Source organism: Hibiscus syriacus, unplaced genomic scaffold (assembly GCF_006381635.1).
Source record: "Hibiscus syriacus cultivar Baekdansim isolate YM2019G1 unplaced genomic scaffold, ASM638163v2 tig00113724_pilon, whole genome shotgun sequence".
Classification (NCBI taxonomy): domain Eukaryota; kingdom Viridiplantae; phylum Streptophyta; class Magnoliopsida; order Malvales; family Malvaceae; genus Hibiscus; species Hibiscus syriacus.
The window spans coordinates 483,852-496,421 of record NW_024063470.1 but is presented as its reverse complement, the minus strand read 5'-3'; positions in this window follow the sequence as shown (position 1 = coordinate 496,421).

The following is a 12,570-nucleotide window of genomic DNA, read 5'->3' as shown; positions in this document are numbered from 1 at the left end:
TGAAAGTTTTTAGTACATTAAAAATGTTCAATATTTTATTAAACTCGGCGTTAATTTCTCAAAATGATAAAAAATTGTTTTAAGTACGTTTTTATAGTAAATTTTTGGAACAATTTGTTATGATTTTGTGAATATATTTTATAGGTATTTCCTTCAAAACTTCAACTTCCGATAAGCTTAATGGTTCCTTGGGAAACTTCTATTTCCTTTCCACACAACGTCATCTGTTATTTCTACATGGGAAAATCGAGGAGTCAAAATAAATTTATTTAAATTTAAATTCGTTTAATTTATAGTACTTTCAATTAATTTATTTTTAAATTGGTAACAAAATAGACTTAAATTATATAAAAAAAAACAAGCTAGACTTTTCCTTTTAGAGGTTATTGATTCAAACCTCTTAAGTATAGTTGTAGATTTTTCTCAATTATTTTAAATAAACATCAAATAACTCGTTTTAACTTGTTAATAATTCAATTAAATTCAATCTTAAATTAAATCATTTCGAATTGAATGTAAACCAAACTCAATTAAGTTGTGATTTTGTTTTATTTACAGACCTAATTATGCAGCAAAGATTGTGCAATCTGTTGGGGCCATGCAATGATAATCATATGACAATAAACTTTTGACTTTGTTTTGTATGTTCGAACCAAGTAATTTCAGTAGTTAAATAGGTAATTATTATCTTTTAAGGTTTTAAGTTCGAATACAACGTTGTAAAAATGTATAAGCTTTTGTTATTAGAAGATTAAAAAATTTTCGAACATATATTAGTTTGTAATCATCTCATCTACTAAAAAAAATACTTCGTTTTGCTTGGTAGATGGAAATGAAGGAATTACAATTTTTAACATGGTTGAATAATAAAGAAAGATTATAAATTTTAGGGTAAAGTGCTTAATGAGTTTTTTTAATTAAAGAAGGGTTTAATTAAGAATATTACTTTTTTTTAAAAAAACAATATGAATTTCTAAAAATTTTGGGATGCCAAATTAATATTTTTAAATATATTATTAATAAATTTATAAAAAAAATATTTAAATTATAAAAGAATTCAATATTTTAAAAAAATTACTAATTCATTCAATTTATAATTACGTATCTGAGTATAGACAGAAGGACATCTATCCAGGGTCCTATATTTGAGTTCACATACAATTACAAAAGACTAAATTTGAGTTCATATGCTATATAATACATTGAGATAGATGAATTATTTTATATTAATAAGATGGTTTTATAAAATTTTGGTTTGAGGGTTATTTTTAGCTCTGAAATAGATATAATTTATTATTTTTGTCCCTATGATTTTTTGCGTCAATTTAACTCTCGAAATTGTTTAGGGTATTCATCCTAGTCATTGAAGTTCGTTTTGACTAAAAGAACCGTTAGTCTTCTGTGTTTATAAATGCCAAGAATTTCAACATCAGCCAATATTACTGACATGACTTAATGATGATGAGATATTTATTAAAAAAACAAAAATTTAAAAAAATACTAAATATAACGATTAAAAAAATCCAAAAAATTGACATAATTCCTTGGTTTCGTTGAAATAAATAATAAAATTTTAAGAATTTATTCTTATTGTTGTGTTTGATAAATATTTTAACATAATCCCTTAATCCATAGACAAAAAAAACTCACAATTTTGTTAGTCAAAACGGTCAACAAGCTTCAAGGGTTAGAATAAATACCATAAACAACTTCGAATACTAAATTGATGTAAAAAAAGCATACAAGTAAAAATGATTAATTGAGTTTACTACAGGGACAAAAATAATCATTAAACTTAAAATTTTAAAGTTAAAAATATATTATGAATAATTTTATAAAAAAAATAAATTATATTAAAAAATTATCGATTCATTCAATTTATAGCTACGTATCTCGGCGTTTTTACCCAAAAATCACCCTGACAGGTTTTAATTATCTGTTAGACATCGTTTCAAAAAAATTTACCAATCTAGCACCCTTTGCAAAAAGGTGTGGATGATGATCTGCGTCTTACACTGATGTGGCGTCACGTGGGGTAAATTCGAGCCTTTCTGAAATAGGTGCTAAATTCATAAAATGTTTTAAAATGTGTCTAACAAGTAATTAATTTATGTTAGTGTGATTTTTGTGTAAAAACGCCACGAAATATTAAGGAAGTAGCTTTGTTTTGTTTGTTAGAAAAAAGATAAAATTTAATTAGCCAAAAAAATATCATTTCATGTCTTCTAAAAATTAAGTCCTATGACAATAAAGAAAATCTCGTACCTTTCACATTTATTATTTTCTTTAAATAATTATTTTTTTTTATTTTTTAATAAAAATTTTCATTAAATCCTGAAAATGATATAATAAAATATATTTTTTCTTCAATAATATTAATAATAATAATGAAAAATAGTGCCAATAAACTTTGTCTCGTCTCTTGATTTTGTCATTATTTAACCAACATTTTTGTGTTGAATTCATTTTTAAATTTAATTGAGCTTCAAATTTATTCTTATATACGTTGAGATAATATATATATCGAGTATAAAATTCTTATAAATCTATATTTGAATATGTTTTTGATACGCTGATTGAATGGATAATTAGTAAATTCTTATAAACCACAACTGGTTTAAGGGGATGATGCACATTTAAAAGTTCACTAACATGCACTCATTAAATTTTTATTAATGTGTGATGCCAGTAAAAGAATACAAATTAATGACTCAATTATCAAAATAAACGAATTAAAATATAATAATAAAAAATATTTTTTGAAAAATCAATGATTAAAATAAAACATATTAGACACTAATAAAATAGCGTATCCCCTTAAACCAACATTTGTTTATAAGAATTCACTAATTATCCATTCAATCATCGTATCATAAACATATTAAAATATGGATTTATAAATTTTATACTCGATATATATATATTATCTCAACGTATCTAAGAATAACTTTGAAGTTCAATTAAATTTAAAACGTATTCAACACAAAAAGGTTGATTAATAATGACAAAATCAAGAGACGGGGCAAAGTTTATTGTCACTATTTTTCATTATTATTATTATTATTATTATTATTATTGAAGAAAAAAATATTTTATTATCTTATTTCCATGATTTAATGAAAAATTTTATTAAAAAAAGAAACAAAATTATTTGATGAAAATGATAAGTGTGAAAGACACGTGATTTTCTTATTGTCATAGGACTTAATTTTTTAGAAACAAAAATGAAATGATTGGCTAATTAAATTTTATATTTTTCCAACAAACAAAACACAACAACTTCCTTAATATTCTGTGACGTTTTTACATAAAAATCACCCTAACAGAAATTAATTAGGTACCGTTTATTTTTTTTTACATATTTAACACCCATCATAGAAAGGCTCGGATGATCATCATCCGCGTCTTATCCGAGATAGCACCATGTCAGCGAAAGGCATGGATCATCATCAGTGTCTTTTTGCAAAGGGTGCTAGATCAATAAAAGTTTTTGAAATTATATTTAACATGTAATTAAATCATGTCAGGGTGATTTTTAGGTAAAAATGCCACGTATATAAGCATAGACATAAATTTGAGTTCACATCACATACAATTAAAAAAGAGTAAATTATCTAGTTAGTCAGACATCTATTATTTTATTTTTATTTTGATCATTCAATTATTGTTTTATAATCCTATCTAATATTATGTTATAATTATATTTTGATCACCTACCTTTAAAAATCAATACCGATACTAGCATGCCTTTATGTAAATTATTTTTTTTCAATTTCCATGTAATTATTCTTTTATTAATTTTTGAAAAGTTGGATGGCTGAAATCGTCCTTTTAAAAAAGAGGATATGTTTTTTTAGTAGTTTAGTGTTTAATAAAATTTCTTATTGTTTTGACATAACATAAAAAATGTTCGTAACATTTGACTAAATAGTTACATTGACCTCTATTCTTTTTTGGAGCATTCTGAGTCCCAATGTTTTCATTTTGGAGTAAAAAGGCAATTATGTGAATGGAAAACATTAGTTAACAAATGGGTAACACTCCAAAATAGGGATTTTTTTTTATCATAAAATGAAACGTTGAGGGATTTTTTGGTCAAACATTAGGGATTTATCTGTCCTAAAATAAAACGTTAAGACCAAAACGAGCGAAAAAAAGAATATTAGTCAAAATGAACATTTTATTAAACATTATGAACTAATTTTAATATTTTATCCAATGTTTTTTATTTAAAATTTGATATATTTATTATATAGGTTATTAAACGCAATAAAAACACATTTCACAAGTGAATTATTTTATGACAGCTTCTGCAAAGTTTGAATTCGATCAGATCACATGCACATTCTGTCGTTTTAAATACAATAGCTTTTTTTTTCATTTTTGTTTGTTTTGCATTTTTGGATCACAATTATTGAGAACTAATATAAGGCTTTTTTATGAACATTTGTGATCATGTCTCTCCCTTCTATTTTATTTTTCCTCTTTTTATTTAAAGTAAATTATGTTTAATATTATTTAATTATAAGTTTAATAATAAACAAATCATTCAATTATATGATTTTGAGTATAATTTATCCTTTCATTTTCTGTTTTAAGGAAATTTCACAAGCTTTCATTAAAACAAGAAGCTATCTTCTCTTTTTTTTTTTGGCAATTATTGGGATTCGGCTACTAATAAAAGAAAATGTTGTTCTTCTTAGAGTATTCAAGTTTGAGAAGTTATGTCTATAAGATGTGTATGGGTCATCAAAAGATTAAAAAAATTATGAACATCTTATAATCATTTCAAACTATTAAAAAAACCACTAACAAATGTTTTATAAATATATAAAAACTAGTTTCTCATCAATTGTGATCTTTTACGAAAAATATAATTAAAAGATATTGCATTCTTATATTATTATTTCAATTATATATATATTAATACGATGATATGCCCCCTATGTTTTTAAATTAAGGGTAAACTATGGGTATAGTCCCCTATGTTTAGGGTTTGTCTAACTTTGGTTACTAATTTAAAAATTACGAGAAAATGGTTCCTAACGTAATCGATTCGTTCGATTTTAATCCCTCAACCATTAATTTTCGTTAACCTCCTTTTGTTTAAGTCCCCAGCGTGACTGAGGGACTAAAATCGAATGAAAGTTAGTGAATGAGGGACTAAAATCGAATGAATCAATAATATTAGGGACTAAAAGCTAATGAATCAATAATATTAGGGATCATTCCCGCTTAATTTTAAATTGGTGACCAAAGTCGATCAGACAGAAAATATAGGGGACTATCTGCATAGTTCACCCTTTAATTAATATATAAAGAATTTTTTTTGGAAACAATATATAAAGAACCTTGAAATAATAAATAAGAATATTCATATTTAAGCACGAACTAACTTACCTTAATGGTTAAAGGAATCGTTGTTATCCCTAGAGATTACGGGTTCGAGCACTAACAACTGTAACAGGGTGATTGAACGTTCATTATCAAATGGTACAGAGAGTATTTAGAACAAATACTACTTTGTTAATCACTTTAACTTAATAAAAAATAATACTCATATATAATTATTAAATTTTACATTCAAATCTGAGCAACATAAGCAAAATCTACTAGTTTGAACTGAGTAATGGTAAACATTGGGAAAATATTAAAGTCTACCTATAAATTGATTAAATTCCTCCTTCAGTTTGTCCAGGCCCGGTCCTAACATTTTAAGAGTCCTAAGTCAAGAGGTGATGACAAGAAGATAAGTGGGACTCACATTTAGTTTTCCTTTTAATCATTAAATTGGGGTCCATTGAATCATCATGTTTTTGAGTTTTTTAATAAAAAAAATATGTTTAAAAATATTTTTTAATTATTGGAGCCCACTGAATTACCATATTTTCAAGTGTTTAAAATAAAAAAATATGTTTAAAAATATTTTTTAATTATTAAACTTAAAAATATTTTTAAAAATAGGTTCCTCCAAACTTGGGGCCTACGCACCCATGACCTATGCTCAGGGCCGGCCCTGAGTGTGTCTCCAAAGACGGAAACCCACCAAATTAATCCTTATAACAACTAGTTTATTCTTAATAAATATTATTCTCTGCCTTTACTAAAATTGTTATTTATTAATTTTTTAGTTTTGGCTTTTCATTATGAAAAAATTATTATTAATAAACATGTATACAAATATTTTAATAGTCTTCAATCAAATATTTTTTAAATATATATTTTATAAAATTTAATTATTTAAAACAATGAGGATCAAATTTAAAAAAAAAATTGATTAGGACAGAGATAATACTTCTTGCAAATAATTCTCAATCCAAATATAACTTAAATTTCTAGGATTTAATTTGAATTCTTATTAATAATAAAAATATTGTCCTTCATATATAAAATAATAAATTTAGATTTTTAAATAAAAAATTAAATTTATTGGATGAGAAGATAGATATGTAATGGAGTAAGTGTATTTTTGGGTAAGCATCTGCCTCTTACTTCGGCTTATCCAAATACACCCAGAAGGAAAACGATAGAAGAGTAGTACCTCCCGTCCCTTTTATTTATTTCTTCTATGTTTTTTATCTCAAAATATCAGAATAACTCTGCTGCGATTGATTTTTGGATGATTCTATTACGTTCGAGAAATAATATTGAGCATCGCTGAGCACTATTAATTTAATTTATAAAAAAATAAAATTTTAAAGGACTCAATATATAGTTATAAATTAGTTAAAAATATAAAGATAAATTATTTAAAATAAAATATTGATTATATTATTTTCCATAATTTTGTAACAATAACAAAATTATAATTTACCTTTAAATTGTTAACTAATTTATAATTATACGTTGAGTCTTTTAAAATTTTAAATTTTTATAAATTAAATTAATGGTGCTTATCATTAGCGCTGCTTAGTGGTAATCGTCGAGGTTGTAGAATTTTCCGATATTGTTTGAACATGAATAAATTATTTTAGTTTAAATATATTTTAATTCTTTCCTTAAGTAAGTGAGTTTATTTAACAATATTAATGTAAGTGAGTTTATTTATCAATAATAAAAGTTGAATAATGGAAATTGATTAAACTAAAGTTGTGATCTAAATTAAAGTTGAAATAATATTTGATGATTTAAAATATAAATTACCTTTTGTGTTGGTTCAAATTTTGGTATTTATCTTGGAAATATAATACACCACTATTAAATAAAAAAACTAACTTTTTTTTAAATAAATTGAAATAATTAAAATATGATATTTGTTCAAAACTTTTCTCAAATTATTGACAATATATATGATACAAATGGATGAGTTTACATCGCACACTGCAACACCACTAAAGCGACATAGTAAAACACACCACTAATTAAGTTATTCTTATTAAGTAAATATTAAAAGGATAAATTATACATTTAGTATTTACTCTATCATTTTTATTTTGTTTTAGTACATTTTTTTATAATCATTAATGACAGTACTAATATAACATGACATGTCATTTTTTTTAAAATTTCTAAATCACCTTTATGTTTCTCCGTTAGCATTATTTAATTAATTTTATTCAACAAATTAAATGGTGACACGTTTTATCAACTATGAGGATAAAATTAAAAGTAGTATCCTTGCTCTTAGCATGAAATGAACATAGGCCTCTTTGAGGAAATACAAAGCACTCAACCATTGAGCTAAGTAGTAAATCAAGTTATTTCACCTCATTTCGTATTTAACTTGTATAATCGTATCATCACAAAATCAATATTTTATAATGACTATGAAATTTAAATATGTAACACTTTAAATTAATGATCGAAAACTTAGTCATTCAACTATAATGCAAATATATTTTTATTATATCAAACTTAATACTTACTCTTATCATTATTAAATTAAAGAATCATTTTTACTTTATTTGGAAATAAAAAGTAATTAAATAATTATTTATATATATTTATAAAGTTTATACTAAATTATTCTAAAAAGTATATTTATAATATTATGAAAATATTTTAAAATATTTATTTAATTTTTAAATCATATTATTTATTTGAAATAATATTAATAGTTTATTTGAAGTAATATTATTTTTTAAATTATCTATTTAAATTTAAATAATATTTTACGAAACCAAAGTGATAGTTAGATACTAAAGTATAATTTATCATAAATTTAAAATTATTTAAAACTAAATAGATAATTAAAAAATAATATTATTTCAAGTAAATAATTATTTTGATTTTATAAAAATAAATAAATATTTTTATAATATTATAAATATAATTTTGCATAATTATTTCATATAATTTTATAAAAACATATAATTTATCTAATTATTTTTTATTTATAAATAAAGTGAAAATTTAATTTTCTTTTAATTTAATAATGATATAAGTAAATATTAGTTCAGTATAATAAAAACAATTCGTACCATAGTTAAGTGAATAAGTTTTCTGTGATTAATTTAAAGTGTCTTATATTTGAATCTTATAATAGTCGAAAAATATTGATTTTTTAGTGATGCCATTGTATAAGTTAAATACAAAATATGATGAAATTTAACTAAATGACTATCTTAGCATAATGATTGAGTAATCTATTTCTTATGTACAACTTATAGAAATAAGAATGATTTCTATAATAAAATAATTAAAAACATCGAATAAAGAAAATGTGACGTGATAATTTAAAAATAAAAAGTACGACACATAAGCATCTCGTTGATGATTTGAAACAAATAAAATTTAAATATTAAAATGAAACAAAATTGGCCATTTAAATACAAAACATATAATTTACCCTTTTAATATTTATTTAACAAGGTCAATTTAATTAGCGGTATATTTTAATGTGCCGTTTTAATAAAGTGTTGCAACATAAAATTTCCCGATATAAATACACTTATTCAAACTTAAATCATGTAATGCATTTTATTAATGACAACTTCCCAAGGCTCGAAAAGAACAGTATAAATAATTGTAAGAAGGGACTCGACATAGTTTCCTTGGAGCAGCAAATCTCACTTCCCAAGGCTCACATATTCATTGTACTCTTAATTAAAATAATATAAATAATGATATTATATAATTTAATTTTAAAATAAATCCACCTGCATTAAAGTTAGGGCGATTTACTCCTCCATTACCTACCCGCCTGGTTTTTGGCCCACCAAAAGCTATTTAATTCCCTGCTTTCATTTATTATTTTTATTCGCTGCAGGGAAACCTCAATATTATTATTTTTACCAGAGACAGAGTAAATTTATCTGACCGCAGGTGAAAAAGTTTTCTGTCGGACTTTTTTATATATTAATTTATCAATTCAATATTTTATTTAAATGTTATAAATTTATTATACAATAATTTTTATATAATAATTTTTATAAATATAGATTAAATATATAATTATGATATCTTTTATAATCATTGATAATATATATATATATATATATATATATATAATCTGATAGTTAAAAGCGAGAAAATCAATAGAATAAAATAAATGACATCTTAATTAATTGAAGAGACATCAAATCTAATATTGTAAAATTAAACAAAACCAATGACTAAAACGATAAAAAGATTCAAACATTGCTAAAAGGAAAAAATGTTATAAACATAAAATTATTAAAAATTTAAATATTAAAATTTAGTATATAAAAAATAAAATTTTAAAAATATTGATGGTCCACAACTAGAATTGCTTAAACCACTTTGGATCAACAAAGATAAAGAAGAAACGAGATGAGTGACGCAAATAAAATAAGAGAAAACTAAGGCAGCTACATGGAAAAATAAAACTCATTCATATTTATTCTTTTAAATAAAATTTATTATTTTAAATTAAATATTAAATATAATTCAATATAATAAAATTTTTACATATCATTATATTAAATAAACTATTAAAAATTTTAAATCCATCATTAATATTTTATCGTAAATGAATACCATTATTTTAGGGGGGGAAATCTTATTATACCTATAGATTTCATAGGCAAAACCCACAAGATAATGTTGTTGGAAACTTTAATTCACGAGACAATGTACTCCCCATATTAATTGCTGAGATAGGGCGAATGCTACAGTGCCCACCGTTGGTCGCCATGTGCTCCGGGCGAGGAAGGATGTCTCCATGGCATCCATGCGACCTATGGTGAGAGAATGAAGCTTCAGATGCGTTCACCACCATGCGACCTGTGTGTTTTGCATGGGCCATGCACGTCGTATGGGGTATGTCGCCATGGCATCCGGGCGAGGAAGGACGTCGCCATGGCATTCGGGCGAGGAAGGACGTCGCCATGGCATCCGTGCGACCTGTGTGTTTTGGGGGTAGGTCGCCATGCACGCCCAGTGACCTACCAGGTCGCTATGCACGCCCGACGACCACCGTTCACGCCTGCTCTGCACGATTCCTTACCGTTGCTCCCTCTATGCGTGATTCCTTGCCACTGCATGCCTATGCTCTTCCCATGCAGCTATCATAGCTGCATTATTTACAGCGTGAAATCAACTCACCAACACTCAAATTGAATGCATTTCAACACTCAAATTGATTGCAATAACAATCCGTTCAAATTGATTGCAACTCACCAACGGTTGAAAGTGTGATATATATTGGATATGAGGGGGTTTAGGGTAGAAGAATAAGAAAGAAAATTTGCCGATAGAAAAGAAAGGAAATGAAGAAGAAGAAAGGGAGTTAAAGGCTCAAACATAATTTGTGAGGTAATTTTTTATTGTTTAAATTAGTTTATTATATAAATTATTAGTTTGTTAGTTTAGGGTTTAAGGTTTAGGTTTAATTAGGTTGTTAGTATAAATTATTAGTTTGTTAGTTTAAGTTATATTATATTAGTTTGTTAGTTTAAGTTATATATTATATTATATAAAAAATTAGTTAATTAGTTTCTTAGTTAAAGTTATTATATGTATAAAATTTTTAATTAATTTGTTAGTGTGTTTAAACGTATATTAGGTTGTTTGTTGAAGTTGAAGTTATAATTGGTGTTTAATTAGTTTGTTATTTTAACTAAGTTATATTATAATAAAGAAATAGTTCATTAGTTTATTATAATATATTAGATTGTATAAAATTGTTTTGTATAAAATATTTTGTTTAAAGAAAAATTTTGTTTACACGAATAAGGCATTATTCCACAATTTTTGCCCACGTACAGATTGATTCGAAGAAAGAAACAAAAAGGAAGAAGACATAAATACGCGGGTAATTTATTATTTTTTGTTGTCCATTTTTTGTTGTTGTTGTGTGTGTAAATTTTTTAGTTAGTTAGTTTATATTAGATTATATAAAATTAATATGTTTAAGTTATTCTCATTTAAAAAAATATTGTGTTTAAAAATATTTATTGTTGTTTAAAAAAATATTTTGTTTAATTTATAATCTTAAAATTGAACAAATTTTAATAAATTTGATTGATTAATAAAATTGATATTTAAATTTATTTGATATTTAACAAATTTGATTGATTAATTAACAAATTTGTTTGATATTTAAAAAAATAAAAATATTATCAAACTAATCATTATTATTAGTAATCATTACTAAATGATTAGTATCAAATCTAAATAATTAAATATTTATAGTAAATAATTATTAGTAATCATAAGTAAATCATATTATTATTAAATCATTAGATTAATAAATTATTTAATGATTTATGAAATTATATTATCTAATTTTTTTAATCTAAATTTATATATTTTTTATTTGTAGAGAAAATGAGCAATAAATTTTTCACGATTGTCTATTATAATAGACAGATTATGGAAAATGAGGTCAGAGTTGTTTTTCAGTCTGAAAAACCAATAAATATGATGTTAAAAAAAGACATCACATTTATAGAAATGAAGCAGAAGATAGAAAGAAAAATTCGAGTTGCAGTGGATGGTTTGAGGTACAGATTTATGATATGTCCCAACCCAGTCAAATATGATGCAGTTCCACTTGAAGAAGATGATGATATTGGAACCATGATTGGATTACACGAGTCAACCAATATAGCAGTTATTGAGTTATTTGTTGATGTGCGTAACATATGTGATGTTTTTGGGTCATCACGAGATGTGGCTTGAAATCCATCTAAAATGGCTTTCGATAGTGAGTTTGAGTACCCGACATACATGTCCCAGAACAGTTTTATGGAACTATTAGAAAGTGGAAATGAAGTCGGAGGGATATTTGTAGCAGCAGAGTATGAGACGAGAAACATACCGGAGCTGGCTGTTGATATTGATGCTGAAAATCGATGGGGAGAAATTCATGATGATTCAAGCGAAGATGAAGAAATCGAAGGAACCCGTTTTGGGCGATGATGAAAATGTTTTAGGTGGAGGTGCAATTGATGAAGTTCCGACATCGTATGAAGCTACTCCTCACATGTACGAGATAGACTATGATGCGATGAGGGCACCTGAATTCCCAAACATACCTCATTTACCTTCGTACCAAATGGTTGAATCATTTGATAATTCTGGTGAATTTTCAGTTGAGGTGCAATTCAGAGGAAAAAATGAAGATACACTAGCGATTAAAGAGTACTGCATCAAATGCCATGTTGA